The sequence below is a fragment of the Eriocheir sinensis genome, chromosome 3 (assembly GCF_024679095.1).
Source record: "Eriocheir sinensis breed Jianghai 21 chromosome 3, ASM2467909v1, whole genome shotgun sequence".
NCBI lineage: Eukaryota > Metazoa > Arthropoda > Malacostraca > Decapoda > Varunidae > Eriocheir > Eriocheir sinensis.
The window spans coordinates 13,537,111-13,564,052 of NC_066511.1; the positions used below are offsets into that span (position 1 = coordinate 13,537,111).

The window sequence follows — 26,942 nt, forward strand, 5'->3', positions numbered from 1 at the left end:
TACCATCAGGAACATCAGATATCAACACCACCACACCTTACACAACATCACCACATCCCCACCACCACTCACATCACCCGCCACATACCCTCCATCCCTAACAACACGAACAGCCATCACCACCACCACCATCACCACCATCACCACCACCACCACCCGCCAGCCCTACGTGTAAGTTGATGCTTCGCTATTACACGGAGGAGCGCATCATCTCGCCCCTAAAGTATTCTCCTCTCCCTGGCATCCCCGCTAATACTATTCACCGTCGGAAGCTTATGCCTTGGATTCCTTTCTCGTATGTCATGAAGCGATGGGAAGCGGAAGGCGGGTGGAGGAGGAGGAGGAGGAAGAGGAGGCGGAAGAGAGGGAGGGGGAAGCGGAATGTGTGGGAGGAAGTGAAACGGGATTCAGAATGTTGGAGGAAGAAGAAAGAGGATATCGAGTTTGTTTGTGTGGGTGGGGGGTGGGGGGTGAAGGGGGGGGGGGTCGGAGTGTGTGTCGGTGTGTGTAGGAGCTGATGCGTATAGCGTGAGATTTTCCACTGTTTGTAGACTATCACACACACACACACACACACACACACACACACACACACACACACACACACGGGGGACCGGGAGGGGGTGCGGGAATGTCGTTATGGCCTCCGAAAACGGGGGACGAATGGCCTTCACCCTCATCACTCTTAACCAGAAATCAACATCCGTAAAGAACACGGTTTAAAGGTCGGCGTCAGTCTCTTAAGGAAAAAAAATAAGACACAGTAGCTCTTTTCCTTGTCCCTTCTCTTTCTCCTCCTCCTCCTCCTTCCCCCCCCTTTTGGAGCTGGCCATTAAGTGTTTCATGGGGAAAAAATGTGACTCTTACTTTCCCGCATGGCCATTCTGAGCGCCCTGGTCGAGAAGGGCGAGAAAGGAAGAAACACATTTTAGGAGGGGGAGAAGAATGAAGGAATGAGGAGCGGAAATTATGAGGAATGTTCCGGAGTGGTGGTGCATCCCGTGTTACTGGTAGGCTTGGGCTGAAGAGTAGGAGGAGTAGGAGGAAAAGGAGGAGGAGGAGGAGGAGGAGGAGGAGGAGGAGGAGAAAAAGAAGACGAAGATGAAAGAGGAGGAAAAGGAGATCAAGCGGTACTTCTAAAGAATAAAGAAGAAAAGTGGAAGAAGAAGAAGAAAAAGATAAAGAAAAATAATGGAAAAAGAAGAAGAGGGAGACAAGAGAAAGAAAGAAAGAAAGAAAGAAAGAAAGAAAGAAGAAAGAAAGAAAGAATAAGATAAAAGAAACGGACAACACACAATAACAGTAAAGTAGAGGAGTGCGCCAGTAGACACAGAGAGACAGAGACAGCGAGCGAGAGGCAGAGAGGCGGAGAGAGATGGAGGACGACTAATTGTACTATAAAGGCTGCTAAGTTTATAAGACGAGATGAGGAGAACGAACGCCGCGCTGCACTGGGTCGAAGGAGCAGGAGGGGGACAGGAACCGAGGAGCGGGTTATGGATCTCCCTGTCGAGAGCGAATGAAGACAAAGGACTCGGAAGGTGTGTAGGCGCGGAATTAGGAGGCGTATTTTTACCTCCTGGAAAGATATAAAAAAAAATACACGTGAGGAGGAAAAAGAGAGAGTTTATCTTTTCGGGAGTGTTTGTAAAGGCCGAGAAGGAAAAATCGCTCCCATTGTTCTAAGGGAAAGCGTAGAGAGAGAGAGAGAGAGAGAGAGAGAGAGAGGCTGAAAAATAAGCCACCACTTTTGTCACTACACACGAAACACTTCCCGCCCACATAATCCAAAACTGTCCAGCCCAATGGAGACCTTTACCGAGGGAGATAAAGCGTGGGACGACTACTGCTAACGACAGCGTGATAGCGAGGACTCTGGAGAGAGGATTGAGGAACACACACGATCGCCACTGACACGTTACGACTTCTTGATGTAGACAGACGGCACACCAAGGAAGGGAATGGCTGGGTGGGGTTGCCAGGCGTAAGAGGGAGGCGTGGTGCGGCGAGGGAGGGAGGGGGGCGAGAGAGGAAGCAGGAGAGAATGAGGAGACATTAATTGACGCAGACAGTTAACAGGGATACGCGGGGAAGCTCAATGCCACAACTTGTCAGGGAAGATGAAAGTTCCTCCCACGAATGGGTTTACGTAAAGCGTCTGTGATAGGGTGTAAGTACATAATCGAATCTGAGAAGCTTGTGGTTACTGCCTACATATTAATACTTGTTATGAAGGGAAGATAAATTGATTGAGAGATATTTAATAAGGAAAGAAGATAAATAGATAGAGCAAGACAGAGAGGGAGACAGAAAAAGAGAAAGATGGAGGAGCGGTAGAAAAGAAATATGTCGTGGTAATAAATCTTATTAGAAGCCGAGTTCGTGGTCAGTGGGTCGGAAGGCGCCCCACTACCCGCCCTGCCGAGCCTGTCCAGTGACTGTGTGCTCCGAGGCCTTAGACGACGGGCTAACGTGACCTTGTGACCTCGGCGTGCTACAAGGCGTCCTGATGTGCGTCACGCGAAGCTGGGGTGATATATAGCTTTCTTTTTCACTCCTCTCATTCTCCTACGCGCTTGCTCGTGTTGCGTTCTTTGTAACTCTACGGTACCGTCATGCCTCGATTCATTACTCACTACACAAGGATGGATTCAGCCACGCAAATGATGATGGTTCTATGAGAGGTATCTGATAAAGAATACTACGAGGAAAAACACTTAAAGCCTTTGATGGGGATTATGCAGGTGGTGGTAGGTGCAGACTTGGATAAATGGTATGAGTACGTATAATGGATGGCGACGCTCAGCAATGATGGTGATGATGGTAATGGAGGGAGGTGGTAGCTGGCTTTAACGTGTTCATCCGCCCGGGGTAAAGGGAAGCTGTCAGGATCGTCTTGATGGAAATGTGAGAGGAGGAAAGGAGGAGAGAAAATGGATAGCGAGAATGTGAGGGGAAATTCGATGTGCTTCTTAACATATATTATTATTATTCTCAGTATTTTCCTACATCCTTATATTCTCCTTTATATATACTACTACTACTACTACTACTACTACTATACTACTTGTACTGCTACTGCTATCGCCGTTATCATCACCATCAGCATTTGTTTTCTCTTCTTTTTTTTAGCTTCCCTAATCACCACCATTAATCGCCTCCCGCCCTGTTGTTCGTTAGTCCAGTATTTTTCTTCCTTTTGACCCTACATATTCGTGTTTATTGCCTCGTCTCTCCCGTTTTATCAGAGTTTAATTTTCGCTCATTTTCCACCTCATCACGCCTCCTCCCTCGGCGATACACACACACACACACACACACACACACACACACACACACACACACACAAACAGAAAGAGAGAGAGAGAGAGAGAGAGAGGAGAAGTGATTTCGTCTGAGTTATTGATGTTTGAGGTCACTGTAGGGGAGAAGGTCGGGCAGTAAAGAGAGGGAGGGGGGAATAAAAAAACATAGAGGAATAGGAAGAGGCGAGTATCGAAGAAGGGGCTGAAGGTCGAGATATATCGTGGGGCCGACGTGACCCTGATTTGGTAGGAAGGAACTAGGAACGTTGAGGGAGAGGAGAGAAGGGAGGGAGAGGAGAGGAGGGAGAACCACTGAGTAGAAAGGAGAAGATAAGGGAAAGAGCCATCGAGGGAGGAAAGAATGGAGCGCAGAGCCGGAGAGGAAGGGAAAGTAAGAGGAGGAGGTTACAGAATATTAGGAAATGGGAGATGTAATAAAAGGGAGGAATGGAGTAAAAGTTATGGAAGGAAAAAGAGAGACAGTTGAATTAGGCTGAGCGATTTAGTGTGTGTGTGTGTGTGTGTGTGTGTGTGTGTGTGTGTGTGTGTGTGTGTGTGTGTGTGTGTGTGTGTGTGATAGTCATTTTACTTTTGCATCATATGTAATTTTCTTGATGTCACTCGTTCTAGCGCAGTGAAGATCGCTGATGTACATTATAAATAGTTAGGGATCTAAAACTTATATCTCTGGGAATCCACTAGTGAAGTAAGTCCAACCTGTTTTTTTACCGTTTACTTGAACTCTTTGTTTCTTGATACTAAACCACGCCTAAATCCACCTCAGAATTTTACCCTCAATCCCATGGGCAGTGTGTTTGGTAGGGCACCGTGTCAAATACCTCACTAAAATCAAGTACTGTACCATAATTTTCATGCATCTGTCGCTTAGTGCTTTTTAATGTAAAATGACTCGATATTAGTCAGCCATGATATACCTTTAATGAACCCACGCAGAGAGGCATTGATCAGATTACGTTATCTAGATGGCCACGATTTTTTTTACTATCAAATGGTTTTCCTACAACCGACGTCCGACTAATTGGACGGTAATTTCGTTTCCCCATGTCCGTGACCCGAGGAGATAATGGAGGCGGGTGATAGGGAAAGTGAGGGTTCAGGAAGCCAAGGAACAGGAGGAGGATAATGGAAGCCAATTATATACACCAATCCATGGAGACTACAATAAGTCGACCGGCCTACGCATGAGAACTAGTTTTCGCCATCTATCAGCTGCATCCATTGAGCGATCTATCCCCCACGTAAAGCTGTCCGTCTTAATTATATAAACTACACAACTTATTAATATTTTACTTTCATAAACTACCCTTTTTATAAATAAGAAATCCACAGAATTTTAACGAAGATACACACACACACACACACACACACACACACACACACACACACACACACACACACACACACACACACACACACACACACACACACACACACACACCGTATCTCATATGGAAAAAATATTAGTTTGCATTTGTATTCATGAGTGTTACTGTGATTTTGTTCAGGGGTTTCATGAATATGTCAAGAGATGCAATCACAGAGTTTATTTTTTCCTCGCTCTGGATATGATTATTATTTATGGTGTCCCTGCGGCTTCTGTTCGGATTTTTGTTGTGTGGAGTTGTGAGTGGGTCAGTGTATTTTTCCCTTTCCTTGTATTCTTGTGTTCTTCCATTGTTATGATTTATCTTTAATGGAGGGTAAATTAGAGAAGAGTTTGTAGGAATGGGAAGGAGGCTAGGTTGGATAGATTAGGTTAGGTTAAGTTAGGTTGGTTAGGTTAGGTTAGGTTAGGTTAGGTTAGGCTAGGTTAGATTGGTTGGATAGGTTAGGTTAAGTTATGTTGGTTAGGTTAGGTAGGTTATGTTAGGTTAGGTTAGATTGATTGGATAGGTTAGGTTAAGTTATGTTGGTTAGGTTAGGTAGGTTATGTTTGGGTAGGTTAGATTGGTTAGGTTAGATTAGATTGTTAGGTTGGTTAGGTTGCTAGGCTAGGTTAGGTTACATCAGATAGGTTAGTAGGTCAGGTTAGGTGGGCGACTAATCGATTAATTTTGGCCCTATTATCTCGGAGGTGGGGCAACAAACCTTACTTTTCCTCCACAAATTATCCCCCGACGAAAAGTTAGACACGAAGGGAAACAAAAAAGATAACCAACTAATGCCGCTCTTTCTACGTGCCGGCCCACATCTCAGGCCCCGGCGATTTCGAGGCCTAAGTCGTCCACAATGAAACTGACACAAGTTTTCTCGTATTTCTTCTCATTTTGCATTAAATTTTGTGTTGATGTTATATGCGTCTGCGCCCCAGTAAGTTACACACGCCCTCCTCTCTTCATGTTTTCTTAATCGTGGCCCATTGTATATCCTGAGTAGTATGGGAAAGGCTTAACGTTTTCCTGTTAATCATTGTTATTAGCTTACCGGTTATCTAGTGGTGCATATATATCAGTAGACAATGTTTTATCACTCGTACGGAATTCCCTCACCAGATAAAAACGTCGAAATCTTGCTCTTTTGTTCATTAATTATAGTCTTCCTCCTTTTCTCCTTTCCTTTCGTCCTTCCTTCCTTTCTTCATAACTTCTTTTCTTCCTTCCTTCCTTTATTTTTTTTCATTCTTTCTCTTCCTTTCTTTCTTTCTTCCTTCCCTCTTCGGGTTGCTCCTCGGCGTAGGTTCGGCTCACCCGCAGCCAATAAGGGAACCCAGTAGTGGCCGGGCGAGTGGTCGGGCGGGCCGGGCCTCCTCCCTCGGGGGTGCTGATTACCGCTTCATCCCTCCGCCTCCGGCTGTTTTCCTCATGTTTTCTTTTTTCCCCTTCGACTTTATGTGCGTATGCATCACCGGAAGCCGCTCTGTCTGTTTTTTCGTTCTAATTTTACTGGGTCCATATTCTAGTTCATCCTGTTAAACTGTTATTTTTAGCCCCACCCTCCCACTCCTCGAAAAAAAATTACAGCCAGCTTCCACCACTTAAAGAGAAACTAACCAGACGAAGCCCGTCTGCCAAATGAAGAGACCATTTACTTAGTGCTTAACACCGCGCGGGGCGTATGCGAGGGTTAGCAATCCATTAATTTGATTAATGAAAAAAATACAACAGTTACTGGCAATATGGTTTCAGTCCTTAACATTTATATTCAGCGTGATGTAGGACAAGATGTTGTCCTCCCGAGGCACCTCCGCCCATACAGAGCCACTGAGATGAAGAAACAGCTAGACAAGGGAAGAATAAAAGGTACATTATGGGATACGAACTTCCCTCCAGAGTCCCCCGCCAGTACTCACACGGTCACTGGGAATCTTTACACGCCCGCCACGGCTGTGTTAGAGGCACGACCTTAGCTGTGTACGAAGCCAATCTCCATTCAAAAACGCATTCTTCCTACAAAATAACCTACAGTAGAGAAAAATATTATCTATCCAAAAGTTGTGCCAACGAACGCGTAGTATACTGTTAAAGGTACACGAGAGAGAGAGAGAGAGAGAGAGAGAGAGAGAGAGAGAGAGAGAGAGAGAGAGAGAGAGAGAGAGAGAGAGAGAGAGAGAGAGAGAGAGAGAGAGAGAAAGGGCCGGTGGTGGTGGTGCCGGCGTCACTCTTGGTGGGAGAACATGAAAAGGGGAAGAAATATGATACGGCGATGGGAAGAAAAGGACGTGAACCCCATCCTGTTCGAAATGTTTTTTACTATTTGGATATTCATGTATGCAAATATACATACTTTTATTCCCCTCCCTTTCTTGCCTCTTGCTTGCTGTCTGTCTGTATGTCTGGCTGGCTGTGTATCACTGTCTCACTCACACAGACTCTCACACACACACACACACACACACACACACACACACACACACACACACACACACACACCAAAGCCCCCGCCCCCTCTCCCCCCCCCCCTCTCACACCTACCGTTTCCTTTCTCACACGGACTCCATAAACTTCATATCGCTCATGCTGTGTTTGGTGTTGTTGGGTCCAGTGCCGAACATCGATTAGTCAGTTCATAGTCGGGGAATACGAAACAACTAACTGTACTACGTTGGCAGGGGAGTGTCGGTGTACGGTAATGCAACAGGGAGGGCCTGAAGATGAGAAGCCTGCTTTGTTTGTGTACATGTGTCTGTTTTGTGTGTGTGTGTGTGTGTGTGTGTGTGTGTGTGTGTGTGTGTGTGAGTTTACGGTTTGTTAGTTTTTCGTGTTCCAGTTTCTCTACCTCTGTGTGGGCTCGTGTTTACGTCTCTTATTTTTATACAATGCAGTACATTTTTGCTACTCTGTGTGTGTGTGTGTGTGTGTGTGTGTGTGTGTGTGTGTGTGTGTTTGTGTGTTTGTGTGTACGTGGCTGCGGTGTTTTTTAGTGTTCGTCATAGTAGTAATAACAGTAGTAGTAGAAGTAGTTGTTGCAGTAGTCGTGATAGTACTACTTTATTTTTCGCGTGCGTGTGCTGTAGCTCAAATGTGCGTGTATATTTTGTTTGGTTGAATGGATTTGCGCGTGCGCCTGGACGTATGTGTGTGTAAGGGTGGGGAGAGTGGGTGCGTGTGTGGGGATCATTCACCTACGGTCTCATCACGTGCTGGACTCGCGATTGACAGCCAGTACTCTCCACGAAAAAGCTTAGAGTTGTGTGTGTGTGTGTGTGTGTGTGTGTGTGTGTGTGTGTGTGTGTGTGTGTGTGTGTGTGTGTGTGTGTGTGTGTGAGTGTCTGTGTGTGTTTGTTCATGTATGCATGTTAGTGTGCGCTAGTGTTTGTTTAGTGCATGGGTTCGTGCGTTTGTTTAGGGCGTGAGGGCGTGGCCTTTGAAGGGAGGGCTGCTCACGGGCTCCGGAGGGCCTCGCGGGAGAGCCGTGTCTCGGGGCGTTGCGTGTTCCCAGCCCGGCCTGAACACCTGGGGAGCCTCAGGGGCGTGGAGGTCGGCGTTCGGTCGATGGGGCTCCTCGGTCCGGTGTGTTGTGTGCTGTATCTCCTCCATCGACCGTAAGGCGCCTCTTCCTAGGGCAGAGTTTGTCTTCCTCGAGCTCGTCACCTTCCTTTGTTTGTTATGGCGTGCAGCTAAGTGTGCCTCGTTCAGGGCGGTGAGGTGGGGTGGGTTCCGCCGGGATGGGTTGGAGCCGCTAAATGTCGTGCGTGTTTCATTGTCTCTGCGTTCCTGGAAAGCAGTGAAGGGCTCTGGTGGGGAAGGAGGTTGTTTGTTGACCAAAGACCACTAAACAGTCGTAACCCTTGACGAGGCGGTGGACGAGTGGGTCACGAGCTTGTTGACGCTTTTAATTTGGTGTTTCTCGTCTGTAAATGTTTTTTTGGCACTATCCTCGCTCTTCCATTGCACTTATTCAATATAAAGTTACATTTGTTTGATTATTTGATTATTTATTAATTTATTTTTATACTCTTAGATTTTAGTATATACGTAACACACTACAATAACTGGATACAGATATTGGTAAAGACAAATATAATAGAGTAGCAAGTATGCGTGTAAAATTAAACAAAATTTATGAAGTTTTTTCCATGCAAGGTCACCTGCAGCAATTTTGTGTTGCCCCGTTTCTTAAAAGTTTAACATTTTTTTTACAAGCGTCGATTATCTTCCTCGGGCGGAAGAGCAGTAACCTGGATTAAGTAGAGAAGATTAATGCTGCACGGCCTCGCTGCTGTCTACGCAAAATGTTTAACGTTGCCCCTTCGTTTTGTCACTTTTATAACCCCACACTAGGGTCCATTCTTTTCCGTCCATGACCCCTAACTGTTTGCTATCTCAGTTGGTATTCTCCATTCACTATTTTGCGGCGTCCACCCGTCTTTCCTCTCCACCACATTCACCTTTTTCCCCTTAGTCTCAAACTCATGTGGTTCACCCGCATTATTGGGAAGAGCATAAGAAATACCGTTATTATATCACTCCTGCATTCATTTTTCAACTCCCCTTCTGTTTTCCTCTCCTTCATGTATGCCTGAGGAAAGTATTCCCCTCTAACAAGCACTTAGCCAAATTACACCCTTTTCCCCCCTCCTCCGACCATCCCGTCTCCTCCATCGTCCATTATTTTCGGTTTAATCCTCGACGGCCGTTCCCTTCCGCCGCTCTCCTTGCCTGCCTCCGCAATACATGACGAGCCAGATGTGTGTGTGTGTGGGGGGGGGGGGTATAGTCAATCAGTTGTGTATGTACGTACGTGATGATAAATGAGACAGGTGTGCTCGTACATTATAGCTGATGAACCGGTTATAGAGGTGACTAAGGAACCAGATGTGTGTGTACGGGATGACTAATTAATCAGATGGTGACTAATTAACCAGATGTGTTCATACGTGATGCTTAATGAACCAGACGCCTCGTTATGCCATCTGGTAGGAGTAGGGGATCGCTTTCGTCTATACCTCACTTTTTTTAATTTTATCTGTGGTTGTATAGTTCCATAACTATATCGTTTTGAAGCTTCCCAACGCCGCTTCAACTCTTCACTATTAGCAGAACCTAGGCTCCTTTTTTATTGGTTTTGTCTATGAGTCATTCTTACACGTATCGGCGCCCAAGCACACATATTTGACCAGGCTTTCGTATGAGTTTAGGGCATTTCCAGGGGGTAGTTTTATGACCCGGGTGGTAGTTTGCCTCTTCTTTGGTGCCATTAACGTAAAAAAAAAAAATTGAACCCGACTGATCTATTTGGCTTGTGGAAATAGTTGATGTGAAACCCGAAAGTGTCTAACAACAACAATACCAAAACCCAACTCCATCGTCCGCCATGATTTGAATGATCCGGATATTCCTTTTATTTTTTTTCCGGCTGTTTTATATCCTTCGCTCCGGCGTGTCGTGTTCATCCATCATCCATTATTACCGTTTTCTATTCTAGCTCCTCCGTCTGGCCCACCACCGAGCGGCCTCAAGCGGAATATATAAATGATTCAGATTCCCTAGGAGACTAACGCCACCATGTTATTACTATTATTGTTATTATTATTATTATTATTATCATCATTATTATTATTATCATTTTTATTATTATTAGTTTTCTTCCGGAACAAGGAACACCAAGTCTTGCGTCGGGGCTGCCAGGCCGGGGACAGGAAAGGTCGTGGGAGTCACCCGAAGAGCCATTCGTATTGACGTTGGTGTCGCCGAAAAGACAAATGGTACCAAGACAAGAAAGGAAGCTAACATTCCACAAAGCAATGTAGTTTTTACCAAAAAAATAAGATATTTTAGACACAGCTTTGTTCAGCATTGAAATATGTCTGTTTATGGCGCGAATTAAAACTCGTGGCAAGAAATGTCGATTAGAGGGAAGCATGATGGTGCTGCGCCGCATTAGTGTCATTTTCAGCCAGGCTGCGTCAATCAAAATATCATTACTGACAGTAAAGGTTCTTTGTTTTTCGCGTGGGGCGTTTTTCACATATGAACGACAATGAAGCGCGGCTGTTTCTCAGAATTATCAATCAGGAAAGTGAGCACAACGCATCGGAAGCCTGAATTGTTATTAACTTCCCATTATTTCCTAAAGTAGATAGACCTGCAAGCATAGGCGTACTTTCCGCTTATCATAAAATCTAATTACTGGTCCTCAAAGTTGAAAAAAATAATTATCATCACGGCCTCAGTGTCACAAATTATGAATCACAAGCTACACAAAGGAAATAGCCAGCTCCATTATAGAGCCTTTGTTACTTCGTGTATGTATGTTTTTCATTAGTTACGCCTACCGTCAGTGGGGCGTGGAGGTGTGCAGCAGCGGCAGGCTGATGTGTGATGGTGCGCATTTGCAGGCTTAGTAGATCAGTGTTCACAGTAAAGGCGATAGCGTGATGCAACACTGCGGCAGTAATTGATAAATGTGTGTGTGTGTGTGTGTGTGTGTGTGTGTGTGTGTGTGTGTGTGTGTGTGTGTGTGTGTGTGTGTGTGTGTGTGTGTGTGTGTGTGTGTGTGTGTGTGTGTGTGTGTGTGTGTGTGTGTGTGTGAGTGTGTGTGTGTGTGCATAAGTGGGTTAGTCAGAGAGAGGGGGTAAAAAAGACAGTAAGAGAGAGAGAGAGAGAGAGAGAGCGTTCAGGAAAGTGTATCGTATGAATATAATTTGATTTACCTTTATAAAACGCTCTGTACGCTTGTATATATGTATAGATGTGTGTACGTGTGTATGTATGTATGCCACTGCGCCACCTTCTACCTATGCATCACGTGGCCGTTCTACCTCTTATACCTCCTCCTCCTCCTCCTCCTCCTCCTCCTACCTCTACTCCTTTACCTCTAATACCTCCTCCTCCTCCCCCTCATACCTCTTCGCCTTCGCCTACTCCTTCTCCTCTTCATCCTGTTACGCCCCATTATCTTCCCCCTCTTCCTCCTCCTCCTCCTCCTGCTACTACTACTACTACTACTACTACTATTATTACTTTTCATCGCGTTACCTCCCCTCTCCTCCTCCTCCTCCTCCTCTTCCTCCTCTTTCTGTTCCTCCCCCTTCGTCAGTGGCGCATAGGAACGTGCTAGAGCTGACAAATCGTCCACCGGAGCGCCCATAGTGTTTCTTTTTTCGATGCCGAAGCTGAAAAAGGAGAATGATATACCACTCTTTTTCATCTCTTTTTTTTTATAAACGGCGATTGAGGTTGAAATATAATACGTGGTGAAACAGCAGGACTTCTCGGGACATCATGGTCAGCGCTTCTATCAGTAATTAAACTTATCTGCTTTGTGGAGTGGCTTAGTAGGCTTCTGTTGACCTTTCATTTTTTAGATAACTAACAATGATAATGTGGTTTGTGAGAGTGAGATCGGAAGGCAGTGAGGTGATGGCATTTAGTAGGAAATCAGATGTCAGTACGTGATGTGTGACAGGAGCAAAGTAGACCTATTTCAGTCACTTTGTTGGTAATGTGTCTGAATAAGAAAGTATAGTTTGACCAAGGCACGCAGAGAGAATTGACTGGGACGCGATGGGAAGGTTTCAGATGATTTAAAACGTCAGATGTCTTCTTTTCGTCAGGGGTCAGTACCCATATGGTGAAGTTAAAATGGAGGAAGGAGTGTGGAAAGCCAGGACACACCGAGTTAAGGGCAAACAACAGATCAGAAAGATTGCATGTATTGCGCTCAGAATGTTATGGCCGAGTAATAATTACCAGAAGTAGACCACGTGCGGTACATTATGAAATTGATATAAAAAAGGAAATTCGCACTCAGAATGATAAGGTCTAGTACTCGCAATAATCACCTGAGGCAAAGTTCACACCGGACGGCATGAAAGAGGAATAAAAAAAAAACTATGTAGGAGGGGAAAAGGAGGGGAACCACCGCGTGAAGACAGGTATATGCAACATGGACAGGAAGCAACACATACGAAAAGTTAAATAAAAAAGCATCTCCAGTCGACAATAGCAAGTTTATCTAAAATCAAATACAAGAAACAGTGGATGAATTAAATGAAAAGAAAATATATTAATATAAAAAATCATTGTATCTTAAATGTGAACATGCTTTTGGTGTGGCCATTCCATCATCCATAAAAATAACTTATCTTTTTTTTTTTCAAATGTGTCACATTCATTCAGTATCCAGGAAACGAACAAAATAAATATGACTTTTATGAGTCTCAAATAAATATAAATGTCGGGCTGCGTCAGGGACCGCGGCTGTTGGCTGTTTTAGTGTATTAGCAATTCAAATATATCTATTAGTAATCTTCCAACATCTACTCAAATTACCCCGAACAGATATATTTTTTCCCTCTTTTATATTTGTTGGCATCCCATTAGCCGACCAGAGATCAGAGGGACGAACCCTTTCCCCTTTGTACGAGCTCAGAATGAATCTCTTTACTTTCCTTCCCTCCAAAAGCGGTCCATCAGAACGTTAGCAGCTCCTTAGAGAGTCACTGCTGAGCGCCGAGCGGGGAACGGGAGCCCGAAAACTGACTAAAGAGAAAACAAGAGTGCGTTGAGTGTGTGTGTGTGTGTGTGTGTGTGTGTGTGTGTGTGTGTGTGCGCGCGCGCAAATTCGCACACCCTAAAAGTACATTACTATAATTTTTAATCTAATTTACATTTAAAAAGCGAAAACATAACTTGGTTCAAACAATCACCTAACCTCATTAAAACCTTGTAAAAATTCAGAATTTCAGAACACCATTCCCCTCTAACAAAAATGATAACACTTTATACACAAAACTTAATGTACAGCATTTATTTGTCGCTTCCATTTAAATACGTATATAGGAAAAATCACCTTCCTTAGAGAACCCGGGTGTAGGTGTGGCATAGGAGAGGTAGGTAAAAAAGGCGATAGAGAGGAGGGGACCTTTTTTTATTTGTTTCCCCCCTTGTAATGAGTCAGAAACATTAGCCTGCTAAGAGAGAGGGCCCAGTTATAGCCGTGGTTGCTGGGGTGAGGTGTGGAAGGTGACGGAGCGGAGAGGGGAGGAAGAGAAGGGCGGGAACCGTATTGACAGCTGCACTCAGGCAACCCTTACACACCCACCATGCAGGAAGGAAGGAGTGTTTGTGTGTGCTGCACTGTACAAACTCGAGACACGTAACGCGGACGAACACTACCTAAACACCTTGCTCCCCTGTCGTGCTGATAAAAATGATAATATTAAAACATGGAATCTCACTTTTCTCATCTGTTATTTCCGCATTGTCGGTGATACAGTTGAATACTGACTCACTCCCCTTGCCAGTTAGTTGGGTGCTCCGTTTCCATGTCGGTGTGTGCGCTAAAAGATGAGTATTTCCAAGTTTCTAAGTGGTTATTTTTTGTTGTTGCTTATTTTACGTCTAGAAAAGTACTTAAAACTTCATACCGTTCTTTGCTTATGTCAGGTTTGCACGGCTCTGGGTGCGCAGGAAAGTTCAGACTGCTTAGTGTCTCTCCTGCTTTAACCGTGGCCAAACCGAATTAAAGAAGCGCCTCCGATATTCATGTGCTGTTTAAAGATGCGTAAGAATATATAAGAAAAAAAAGGAAATGTAAGAATGATCACCGTTCGAAAACTTTACCTCCGTCTTCTGCTTCAAATGTTTCCCTCCTTTATTTAGCCGATATAATTTTTTTAGGAAATATTGAGTTAAAGTTCAATCATTTTTATATTCCAATGTTAGGTATATAGTTTGATACCCATGTGTGTGTGTGTGTGTGTGTGTGTGTGTGTGTGTGTGTGTGTGTGTGTGTGTGTGTGTGTGTGTGTGTGTGTGTGTGTGTGTGTGTGTGTGTGTGTGTGTGTGTGTGTGTAAGTAAGACTTTCCACCTTTGTGTTCTTACTACTAACCATTGCATGACTGCATTAAAACTCAGGTGGTAATAAACCACGATTACTCCTGGTCTTTACACGAGAACTCAGCACACCGAATTACCTCTCGCTCTACACCCGAACCATTGCTTGTGTTTCCCCCAATACCAACCCCAGCACAACCCCCCCATAACCCCCGGACGTTTCGATGGCATCAACACATGTTCCTGACACAATCCCTTTTCCCGGGCAAGTACGCAATCAGTAATCAGGCCCCGCGTAATATTCAGTGAGACAGGACGCATCGGCTTAGTTCTCGGCGGCTGTAGCTGATTCCCAATGCTGGGGAATCATTGGTTGCAGGACAGTAATTGCATGAGACTGGCTCCTGAGTGCCAGCTCGGGATCAATACCCGTGACGTCAGGTGGCACTTGCTTTAAGACTTCCACACACGCCACAACGCATGACGGGCTCACCACCACCACTACCACTACCACCACCACCACTACCAGTCACTACCACTACAACCACTACTACTACCACACATACACACAGTCAGAAACACACACAAACAGGCGCTCCCACCACACACACACACACACACACACACACACACACACACACACACACACACACCACCACCACCACCACTGAATCACTCACACGTACACGCTGCCCCCCCCCCCCTACACACACACACACACACACACACACACACACACACACACACACACACGCACACACACCAAAGCCCCCCTCCTTCCACTCCTCCACACATCAACCACCACACATACAGCGACAAACACAGAGACAGACGCTCGCACACAGATACACACATTCAGTCAGTCAGTCAGTCAGTCGAGCCACATCACTAAGCCTGCAGGTCATCTCCGGACATGGAACTATTATAGACTAACCCCACCTGTTCTCCTTCCCTCCCTACCTCCCTCCCTACCTCCTTCCCTCTTTCCCTCCCTCCTTCCTGCCCCCGCCGTCCCCTCCAACCTCCCGTGCTTGTACCTAGCTAATTCCTAAGACTATTCTCGCAGGTTAATGTTGAAGGGATTTGCTGTACGTGTTTCGTGTTGGAAAGCACCGCTAGGAAGACCTTATAAACAAACACACACACACACACACACACACACACACAACACACACACACACACACACACACACACACACACACACACACACACACACACACACACACACACACACCTGCACATAAGTAAATATTAGCAAACGCACGCGCTGGCTATCTTTCTGTTTGTTTGTTTGTCTGTGTCTGCGCCGTGTATACCTATCTTATTTCTTTCTCATAACTTTCTCCATTGGCTGCCTTTTATGATCTCATAAGAGCTGAAGGCTTTCATTTTCTTTTCACTGCCGCATGAAAGGGTTCGGGAAATGCAAGTTGTCTTTCCGCTGCATCCGGTGGCATTGACTTTCTTCCGATGATATCACTCATAAATATTTGCTCCACGCATTGTAACACACAGATGATTGGTAGTTCAGCTGGTGCAGGAGTGTTTCTGCGTGGGCTGTAGCGTCTAGGCGGGGGCATTAGGTATGTCTTGGGGGCTGCTTCGTATGGATTAGACACGTTGGTAAGGCTGTGTTGTTGGAACAAGGATGAGGAGGAGGAATTTCCCCTTGAGTTTCAAAAGAGAATTGAAAAGAAAAAGTCAGAGGTGAAAGGCTGGCGTAGGTGCATTTTACAGGTGAATTAGACCGAAGAAGACAATAATTTGAGATGATTTTGAAACAAAGAAGAAAGGTTCGGGCTCTGCGCTACTTAAAACTTTACTATCGGCTCGGATAATTGACCTTCAGCGGAAAACGACTCACGGAATTCCATGTTTCCTTGCTAATTAGGCCCCACGAATACTGGGGGCCGCTGTTTGCTGGTCATTTAAAACCAAGAGGCGTACGGAGGCGCCGAGCCCCCATCGCCGGCGCGGAGGCAACGCGGCGCAACAGGGGAGGGCTGAGGCATGCGCGGCCAGGGGGCGAAAATTACAACGGACACTTCATATATAGAATCTTGCCAAGGAAATAGAAAGCAGCACCATTTCGTGTATAGTTGATTTTCATGTTTTATTCTTAGCGCGAAGGGATGTTGATGGCGTGATCATCCAGGGGGCGAAAAATACGACGAACAATTCTGATATAGAATCTTGCTATGGAAATTGAAAGCAACATTATTACTAATTTTTTTCATTTCCATGTTAATTCTTACCTAGCGTGAAGGGACGTTGATGGCGTGATGTGTTAGGAGGCGAAAAAGGCGTCGGACACTTCCTATATAGAATCTTATCAAGTAAATAGAAACCAACGTCATTTCTATGTTATTTAATCTTCATGTCATTTTCTTTTTTTTCTGAGCGTAAAAGGATGTTGATGGCGTGATCCGTTAGGGGGTGAAAAAACGACAAACACATCTTATATAAATTTTACTAATGAAATAGGAAAGCAACACCATTTGTATTTCATGAAAATTACAAGTTGATTCTTAGCGTGAAAAGATGTTGATAGCGTGACCAACATGGAAGCGAATAAGGCGACGAGCACTTCCTAAATAGAATCTTAGTAAGGGAATAGAAGGCAACACCATCAGTAGTTAATTAGATTTAAATGTTAATCCTTATTCTTAGCGCAAAAAGATGTTGATGGCGTGGTCAGTTCAGAGGCGAAAAAGACGAAACGCAACAACTTAGACGTAAAATATTCCCATATAGAACCATACAAAGGAAATAGAAAGCAAAACCATTTGTGATTCATGAGGTTTAAATGTTAATTCTTATTCTTAGCACGAGGAAAGAAAGAAGGTTAATGGCGTGATAAATCAGGAAGCGAAAAAGACGAAACTCAGCAGCTTTAATGTGAAATACTTCTAACGAAATACAGAGCAAAACCTGAAGCAATCCATAAAACCAGACCGTCATATTTTCCCTTTTACTGTAACGCGCCCGGGGATGGAAAGCCTCACCCATTCCGATACAGAATCTTAATAACGAAACTTAGAGCATAATCTATAGGAATCCATGAGCATATTTTTTTTTCACATACCGCGCCTGGAGATAGAAAGCCTCGGACATTCAGCAGAGTCATGAGGAGGAAGAGGAAGGGGGGAGGGAATGATATAAATTTTCCCGTCGTCGAAAACTATTTAATAAAACTTGGGTATTGCTTTTCGAACCCGGCCATAAAATCACGCAGGTGTGGAGGAGGTGGGAGGGAGAGGAGGACGAAGAGGAGGAGGAGAAGGGGGAAGGGGACGGGACAAGGAGGAGGAGAGAGAGTAAGGCAAGGCAAGGCAGCTGTGGTTCATGTGTGCCTAATGGGTCACAGCTCAGCAGCGTCGGGCCTTAATGAGACTCCCCCACACCCTTGAGCTTGATAATAGGAGTTGCCCTGCCCCGCCTCGGCCGTGCTCGTGTGTTTTGCGTGTCCCTCGTACCCCGTTCCCTCGTTATCTTGTCTTTTTGTGCGTGTTTGAGTGTGTGTATGTGTGCGTGTGTGAGGGGGGAGGAGAGGGAGAGGAGAAGGTGCTCGTCCTTCTATAGAAAAGTAGGTCACACTCATAGTTTATGCCCTGTTCTTACTAGGTGGGTCGGGTTGTGGAAAGTGTGTAGTTGCATGTGGTGTGCTGTCCCTCATCGGCAGATAAGTAGGTATCGGCTGTTTTATTCAGTGGTCAGTGTTGTTTTGTGGGTCGGTTTTCTTTGATAGTGTGCTGGGTGGGAGAGTAGGGAGGGGAAGAGGTTGTGTGTATGGGGGAGGGGCTATCTCTATGTGTGTGTGTGTGTGTGTGTGTGTGTGTGTGTGTGTGTGTGTGTGTGTGTGTGTGTGTGTGTGTGTGTCTCGTCTTCTGGTCACCTGTCCCGCCATGATTGCCCCTTGTCCGCCTTCCAGCCCCGTGAACACTTTACCTGTAGGTCATGGCATCAGGAGATCGAGTATTCCACTAATCTTATTTGGACTGCGGGCTCTGTCTATAGGCCTGTGACGATCCCGTGATATTGAAGCGGATGAAGTGGCGGCGATGACGATAACTAGAGGAGTGAGAGTCTCCCCAAACCGTAGACTGTGTAGGTAAGCACTTGAGGACATCGTGAGGAGATGGGTGAGGGTCGCATCGAACTCCACCTATCCGTAGTCTTGTATCCGAGGCGAAGGGGTGAAGTGGATGAAGTTGCCACGACGATGAGAGAAGTGTGAGTCGCCCCAAACCGTAGGCAAGCACTTGAGGGCCCCGTGATGAGATGGGTGAGGGACGCATCGAAGTCCAGCTATCCGTAGTCTTGTATCCGAGGTGAACGGGTGAAGTACAGCGTGTGGAGCCCCTCGCACGCCATCCTCCAATTACCCAGTCCCGTCGAAAAATCTTCAATATATATACACGGAAGCCTTGTTCGTGTCGGGGAGGGGAACATGCAAGAGGAATCGGGGAATATCGGGGTGCAAGGGGCTGATGGTGGGGTTGCCAAGTGCTGTTGTTTTCTCTGGCCCCGCAGCGTTTCATTTTCCTCGTTATTTTTCTTTCTTCTTTGGGCGTATATACTTGTTGCTGCGCCGTGCATTGATTGCTTTAACGCCTCCTCAAAAATGCATTAGACTCCCTTTTCTCTCGTCTCTTCGCTCAGTTCTCCGGGCACAGATTTTATACTTTTATGTGCAAATGTATACCGTATATATATATTTTTTTATGGACGGTTTTATACTTTCGCGCACCCATTTCGGAGCGGCGGCGGCGCGAGTCAGGGATTGATTCAGGATAGAAAGAGTGAACAAAAAAAGAGAGATAGGTCAGTCCGTGCAGAAACTGGGAAAAATAAAAAATAAAACGGATAGGAGTAGAGAGAAGTAAATTAAGACACAGTGGATGCAATAAAAGTAGAGTTGATTACATTACGATGGACAGGTTTACACACACACACACGCACACACACACACACAGACGCAGAAAAATTGATATCCAGGAAAAGAAAAGAAAAAACTGGGTCAGCGCATGGAAACTAAATTACTTGGGACAAAAATGGAAGATGAAAGAATGTACGAATCTTCTCCTCCTTTTCCTCCTCCTCCTCCTCCTCCTCCTCCTCCTCTTCCTCTTCCTCCTCCTCTTCCTCCTCTCGTTGCTCTGGTCCTCACTATTTCATAGGACAAGAAAGAGAAGAGTTGGCGTCTGCGAGATGAATTGGTGGAGTAGAGAAGAGGAAGAAGGATGGAAAAAAGGGTTGAAGAGGAGGGGCCAAAAAAATGTGGAGAGAGAGAAGTGAGGGAAAGATGAATTAAGCAGAGTTTGTTACTGTGTGTGTGTGTGTGTGTGTGTGTGTGTGTGTGTGTGTGAGTGTGAGTGTGCGTGTGCGTGTGGGACGTGTATAGGGCTGGAGGGGCCCGATATTAAAGGATAGAGGATCATTTCATCCCACATCCGAAAAAATAACAAAAAATACAGCCCAAAACGCAGACTGGACTAAAGGAGGTGCATAGATTAGACAGAGGCAAAAAATAGTATAAAAATAACTCCCGAAAAATAGAAAATGCAAGGTTAGATAGATAGCATGGCAGACAAAGAGACAACAAGACAGATATGCACAGACAGACAGACGACGGAGACTGAGGTGGAGACAATGCAGGAGGGAAGGAAAGAAAGGACAGGGAAAAGAAGGAGGAAAGTCTCCTTCTCCTCCTTCCAGCTGGTGTCGGGGATGCCTACCTTGTTCGTGTATTGATTCCCACAGAACCCCGCCTGACCCCCAGTACGCGGGCAGCTCGACGCACGGGCTGGCAGGTGACCCTCCGCCCCTCCCTCACGCCACTCCCCGTACCCCTCGCCCTCCACGCCCCGACTCCACGCTTGCCCGGCCCTCCTCCTTGCTCCTTGCCTCCTCCTCCTCCACCACCTGCACTGCCAACACCACCACCACCACCACCACTAGTACTACTACTACTACTACCACTACTAATACTACTATTACTACTACTACTACTACTACTGCCGCGACCATGACTACTGCTAGTACTGCTGACGCTATTACTAATGCTATTACTACTAATACTGCTGCTATTGCGCTACTACTACTACTACTACTACTACTACTACTACTACTACTACTACTGCTATTATTACGACTATTACGACTACTACTGCTAATAATAATAATATTAGTAATAATAATTATAATAATAATAATAATAATAATAATAATAATAATAATAATAATAATAATAATATTGCTGCTGCTACTAATACTATTACTAATATTGCTGCTGATGTTTTTGCTACTACTACTACTACTACTACTACTACTACTACTACCTATATTCTTACTACGGTAACCACTGCTTCAGTCACTAATTCTCGTCGTTAAGTTCATCATCATGGTCGTTGTAATAAGCTTCTAGGCCATCACCATTCGTCATTATCACCATCATCATCATCATCATCGTACTCGTGACCGTTAGCCGTTATCATCACCATCCCTGCTACCATCATCATCATCTTCCTCACCATTGCCACTTTCACGTCCACTACCAACCACCACTTCCACTACCACCCGGCCCTCAACACCATCAGGAAGAAGATCAAACATTCCAAAGACGACAAAAAAAACATAATAGCGACGCCCAAGGTTTGCCCGCCGCCGCCTATCATTCCGCTTCAGTTTCACCCCTTACGTTTTGTCATGTTCCATCATCGTATGGCTTTATTTGAAGGAGGGAAGGAGGGAGGGAGGAGGACTGTCACACACACACACACACACACACACACACACACACACACACACACACACACACACACACACACACACACACACACACACACACACACGCACACACACACGCACACTCAAACATACATACACACATACATACACGTACATCACACACAGCCCTTTGTCGGATGGCTTAAGACGTTTGAGTTGTGGCGAGAACGATAATAGTGGAGGTGGTGGTGGTGGTGGTGGTGCATGTTTGTTGGTTCTTTGTTTGCTTGTAGTGACACCCTAGAGATATAGGTATTTTTCTCTTCCCCCTCCTCCTCTTCTTCCGCGTCCCCTTCCTCCTCCTCCTCCTCCTCCTTATGTTCCAGTGCACCAATGGATGTATTTAACCGCCTCGTTCTTGGTATTGTTCCTTTCCCGTGATCCAGGAATACGGTCAGTCCTGTCTGGTGTCCCTGAGGGCGAGGCGCAGGGGCCATAACGCGAGGGAGGAATAAACAAGGAAGTTCCACTTAGTCCTGAGTGTCTGGCGGGTCACGCGTCTGAGGGGCTCCTGCCGCAGACGTAGACTTAAGACTTTTGTGGGTTTGTTGAGGGTCTCTGCCGCAGCGCCTGACTCCCTCTCGTTACGGGAAGTGAGATATGGGTCCCCCCCCCCCCCCCTTCATTACGGGTGACAAATAATTATGATGTATATTTGGGGGGGGTTTCGTTGATTGTTTTTTGTTTCTTTGTAGAGTTCCACCAATGAGGAGTTGTGTTGTACCCTTTCTCTGTCTTTTTCTACGTCAAAGAAAACAGTTGAAAGTAAACAAATATACAGAAAATGAAAAATAAAAAGGCTCGTTAAACTCTGGTAAAATTTCTAGGTTTAAGGTGCTTTTTTCGTGTAAGTCTTTTACTACTCTAACATGACCTAACACCACAACCTTTCCCTAACTAAACCATTCACTGACTTACTCCAACCTAACCTAACCTGACCCAACTTTACCCTTGTCTGTGGAAATTCATGTCGGATGTTTTTTAGGGTTGGGCCAAGGTCGCGCCCCGTGTGCATGGAGGAGACAGATCATGGCAGAGAGAGGCTCATAACACCCTACAATCAAATGTCTCTCGGGTCAGATCTTTTATCCACCTTTCCCTCTTTTCCACTCCGTTTTTAGGCTCATATAAGGTCATATCTGCCTTCATCAATCTCCTGTCCCTTCCCCTTATCCGCCTTTTGACAATCTTTACGTCGGAGTCACACTAACTTTTCCACACGGCGACTCTTTTTCATCCTGAGGTGCGAGCGAGCCTCAAATAACCTGATATCAGCTTTAATCTATCTCCTCCTTCTTTTCCCCTTTTCACCCGCTGACAGTTTTTACTCATGACTCACATTCGTCATCCCTGTCATCCCGCCATCATTCCTGTCTTCCATATTTCCCTCTCACGCCACAAAAGGACACAGTCGTAAATCCTATTCGTGACCCCTTCCGCGCGCTGCTCATCAGTGACGGATTCCCCTTCCCCGTTCCCGTCTATTCTTCCCTTTTCAGCCTGCTCGACGGCCCCTCACGGCTTCCCTCCTTCCAAAGACGTCTAATAATCAATAGTTACATGTTCTTCGGTCATGAAATAGAGTTAACGAGAAATGTTATGCGTCTAGATGAAATGCACAGAAGGAAGCGTCGTTTTGATAGTGACAGGAGCAGCGAGTAGAGGGCTTTTTTTTATTGTTTCCTTTTTTGTGTGCCCTTGTGCTGTTTCCTTTGCTGTAAAAAAAATCGTTTAGTAGAGAAAAGCTTAAATAATAAAAATTGTCAAGGGTACGAAATACACCTGATATGGAATATATCATACAGTTAGTTAAGGTAAAAATAAGGAGAATCGCTTTGAAAGGTGTTATGAATTTGCTTTAATTGTTTAATACTACAAACTTTTCATTCTTAGAAGTTACCGAAGATACCATATACATGTAAGATAATGAAACTCGCAATAATAAAGTATAAGATAAAAATTAACACGAGTAAGTAACGAATCACCTTCAGAATGGAAGAAACAAGTGAATAAAACAACCGTGTCTTCGTTTTACACTACTACAAACTATTCATTCTTAACAGTTAACAAAGACACTGAAACACGCATAAAATAAACTATAAAACGAAAATAATACCCAGAATAAGCGAATCACTTTCAGCAAGGAAGAAACAAGTGAATAAAACAACCGTGTCTTCGTTTTACACTACAAACTTTTATCATAACAGTTAACAAAGATACTGAAACACGCATAAAATAAACTATAAAACGAAAATGATACCCAGAATAAGCGAATCACTTTCAGCAAGGAAGAAACAAGTGAATAAAACAACCGTGTCTTCTTTCTTAACAGTTAACAAAGATACTGAAACACGCATAAAATGAACTATGAAACGAAAATAATACCCAGAATAAGCGAATCACTTTCAGCAAGGAAGAAACAAGTGAATAAAACAACCGTGTCTTCTTTCTTAACAGTTAACAAAGATCCTGAAACACGCATAAAACGAACTATGAAACTAAAATAATACCCAGAATGAGCGAATCACTTTCAGCAAGGAAGAAACAAGTAAATAAAACAACCGTGCGGCTTTGTCTTCTAAACGTCGGGGCCATTTCTTCAATTACTGGGGCCGAGGGCGGGAGAGGCGGCACTGAGGGCCCAACACGCGTGGCTCGCCGCACCACCTGGCGGCAGGAACAACCATCTTGCAGGGGGCGGCACGAACCTGGCCCAAAGTGGATATGCTGGGCTGAGAGAGAGGAGGGAGAGAGAGAGAGAGAGAGAGAGAGAGAGAGAGAGAGAGAGAGAGAGAGAGAGAGAGAGAGAGAGAGAGAGAGAGAGAGAGAGAGAGAGAGAGAGAGAGAGAGAGAGAGAGACGTTTATCTTAAGCAGTTTGCCCAATATTACGAGTCTTGGTGAATATTGGGAGGAAGATATTTTATGCGGCACCTGTCCTTTACGGTAGAGAGAAAGATGGAGGGAAAAGTAGAAAGAGAGGTAGAGAGAAAGGTAGAAAAGGCGCTTATCCAATAGTTTGTCTTACGAGTCTTGGTGAATATTGGGAAGATATTGCCGCTGTCTTTTCTTGGTTGTCTTCATCTATTGTCTTATTCTACGTTCTACTGAATATTCGCTTGTCTACTTGGTGAGCGTATGCTAGTGACGAGAGAGAGAGAGAGAGAGAGAGAGAGAGAGAGAGAGAGAGAGAGTGAGAGAGAGAGAGTGAGTGAGAGAGAGAGAGAGAGAGAGAGAGAGAGAGAGAGAGAGAGAGAGAGAAGGGGGGGGAGTAATAACCCTTGGGAGAGAGGGGAAGAGAGAAAGGATTGATGTGTGGGCGAACATTTAGGCTTAGTCAGCAGTACTTTAGAATTCGGGTTAGGCTTTTGTTATTAGATATTGGTGTTTTGTGTTCTAACTTCGTCGGCACCTTTTCTGGGCCTCACCGTGCTAGATGCAGACCTAAACTAACCATCAGAGAATCATTTATCTCGTGGTATTAAATATTAGTGTTTTATATACGTTCTAACTTCGCCAACACCTTCTATGGGACTCACCGTGCCATATACAGACGTCAACTAACCATTTGAAGAAAACATTTAGCTCGTGGTATTAGGTATTAGTGTTTTATATATGTTCTAACTTCGCCAACACCTTCTATGGGTTCAATGGGCCTCACCGTGAAATTTACAGCCACTAATTAGCCATCAGAAGTAAGCATTTAAGTATAAGTATGATAGTTTGTCTTTTCAGTTTCGTCCCCCCTTCCCTCACTGTCCCTTTCGTCGTTTTTTGATGTTGGTGATGAAGCTTGTAATAGTAAAGAGGGCTGAGACAACGTTACTTCACTATAATATTCTTTTTTTTCTTTTCTGTTACTACTTCCTTCACTTTCCTTCGTAATTCCTAAAGTTAACATTGGTTTTGATAGCGAGGGTGATGATGCTGGAGGTAGTTTTAAGACGACTGTGATAACGATTCTTCATTATTATATTTTTTTTTTCTGTTCCATTAATACTTCGTTCACTTTCCTTCGTTATTTCTACATTTGACAGTGGCTTTGAGGGCGAGAGTGATAATGCAGCTGGTAGTAACGTGGACGGATATAACTATTCTTTATTACAACATTATTTTTCTGTCCTTTTGATACTTTCCTTCGTCTGTTGATCGCCTCTCCGTCATTCCTTCATCTAACATTGGGGCAGACAGCGAGGGTGACGATGCAGCTTGCAGTAACGTGGGCGGGCAGAGATGATGATGATGGTGGTGATGATGATGACGGAGGTGATGGTGGTGGCAGTGGAGGTAATAGAGGTGAAGGCGTATCAATCGATCAAGGGCGAGATTAGGAGCTGTTTCGGGCGATGTTGGTGGGTGTGTATTCGGATCGTCAGGCAACACAGCGACCGAGCCAGGCCAACAGACGGACACTCATAGCTTCGAGGTCTGACGGGACGATGAATAACACGGTGAAAGATTACTTCCAGCCCCTTCCTTCCTTCCTTCCTTCCTTCCTTCCTCTTGCCCTGTACATATATCCTTTACGGGGTAAAAGAGAGGGCGAGAAAGAAAAAGGTTTGTGTATCTGTTGGGGTTACTCTCTCCCTCTCTCGCTCGCTCTCTTTCCTCGGTGTTTTGAGTTCCAGTGAGGGAGGGAAGACGTGTTTTTGTGAGTCTCCCTTTTAACGTGACAGAGGGTCCATTTGTCACTGGTGTAGGTGGAAACTCTTTGTCGGGAGCCTCGAAGCTGACAAGGTCCCTCATTTTGTGTATGTTCTCTTTTACTGTTTGTGTATTTGTATTTATCTCTGACTGTCTGTGTGTGTGGGAGAGAGACGGACGGACAGACAGATAGATAGGCTGACTACTAGACTGACCGACAAGCAGGCACATACAGACAGACAGAGAGACAGATAGCCAGACAGAGAGGAAGGAAAGAGTAGACTAAGGCAAAGTAATTCAGTATGTTTGTTAGATTTCTTAATGTGACGTGCATTAACCCCCAACTACTCACTGTGTTCATAAAAGGAGGTGTCGGTGAGTCTTGAGTCTTGAGGAGAAGCTGGGGAAAGGTTACGAGGGGGAGTGAGCGCGGTTAAGCTCTTTACAAGATAGGGACACCCGAGACGTATCATTCCCCGGCGGGTTGGCATCCAGAGGGAACGTTATGCAATGCTCTTAGTGTAAAGGTGACTCCAGGTTTTGTTTCCCACGGTGCATCAATGTAGTGGCCTGTTCCTGGAAGCCTCTCGTGTATTGGCCTCCAGCGGGGATAGTTATTAAGTGCTCTCGGGATAAAGGTTACTATGGGCGCTGTGTCCCGAGATGGATCAGCGTAGTGGCCGGTTCGTGGGAGCGTCTCATGTGTCGGCCTTTGGAATAATCTCGTGATGGCGCTGCAGAACCGTCACAGGATTAATCCCAGAGAAAGGAAGCGAGATGTGAACGTCCCTCCGTCTCCGTAGTCCTGTCCCGGAGGAAAAAAATTAAAGATATATTTCCTCTGTCCTATGTTATCGACTCAAATTTTTCTATATTTTTTTCTTACGTTAAATGATATTACTCTCGTCGCCTCCCTCTCCCTCCCTCTCTTCCATCCCCTTTATCACACTTTCACGCAGCCGAC

At 45.1% G+C, this 26,942-nt stretch overlaps 1 protein-coding gene across 10 annotated transcripts in view; it reads left to right on the forward strand.

The window, feature by feature from the left end:
• Nucleotides 1-26,942, forward strand: part of LOC127005350 (sodium channel protein 60E-like) — a 215,815-nt gene that overhangs the window by 21,484 nt on the left and 167,389 nt on the right. The window lies entirely within an intron of this gene.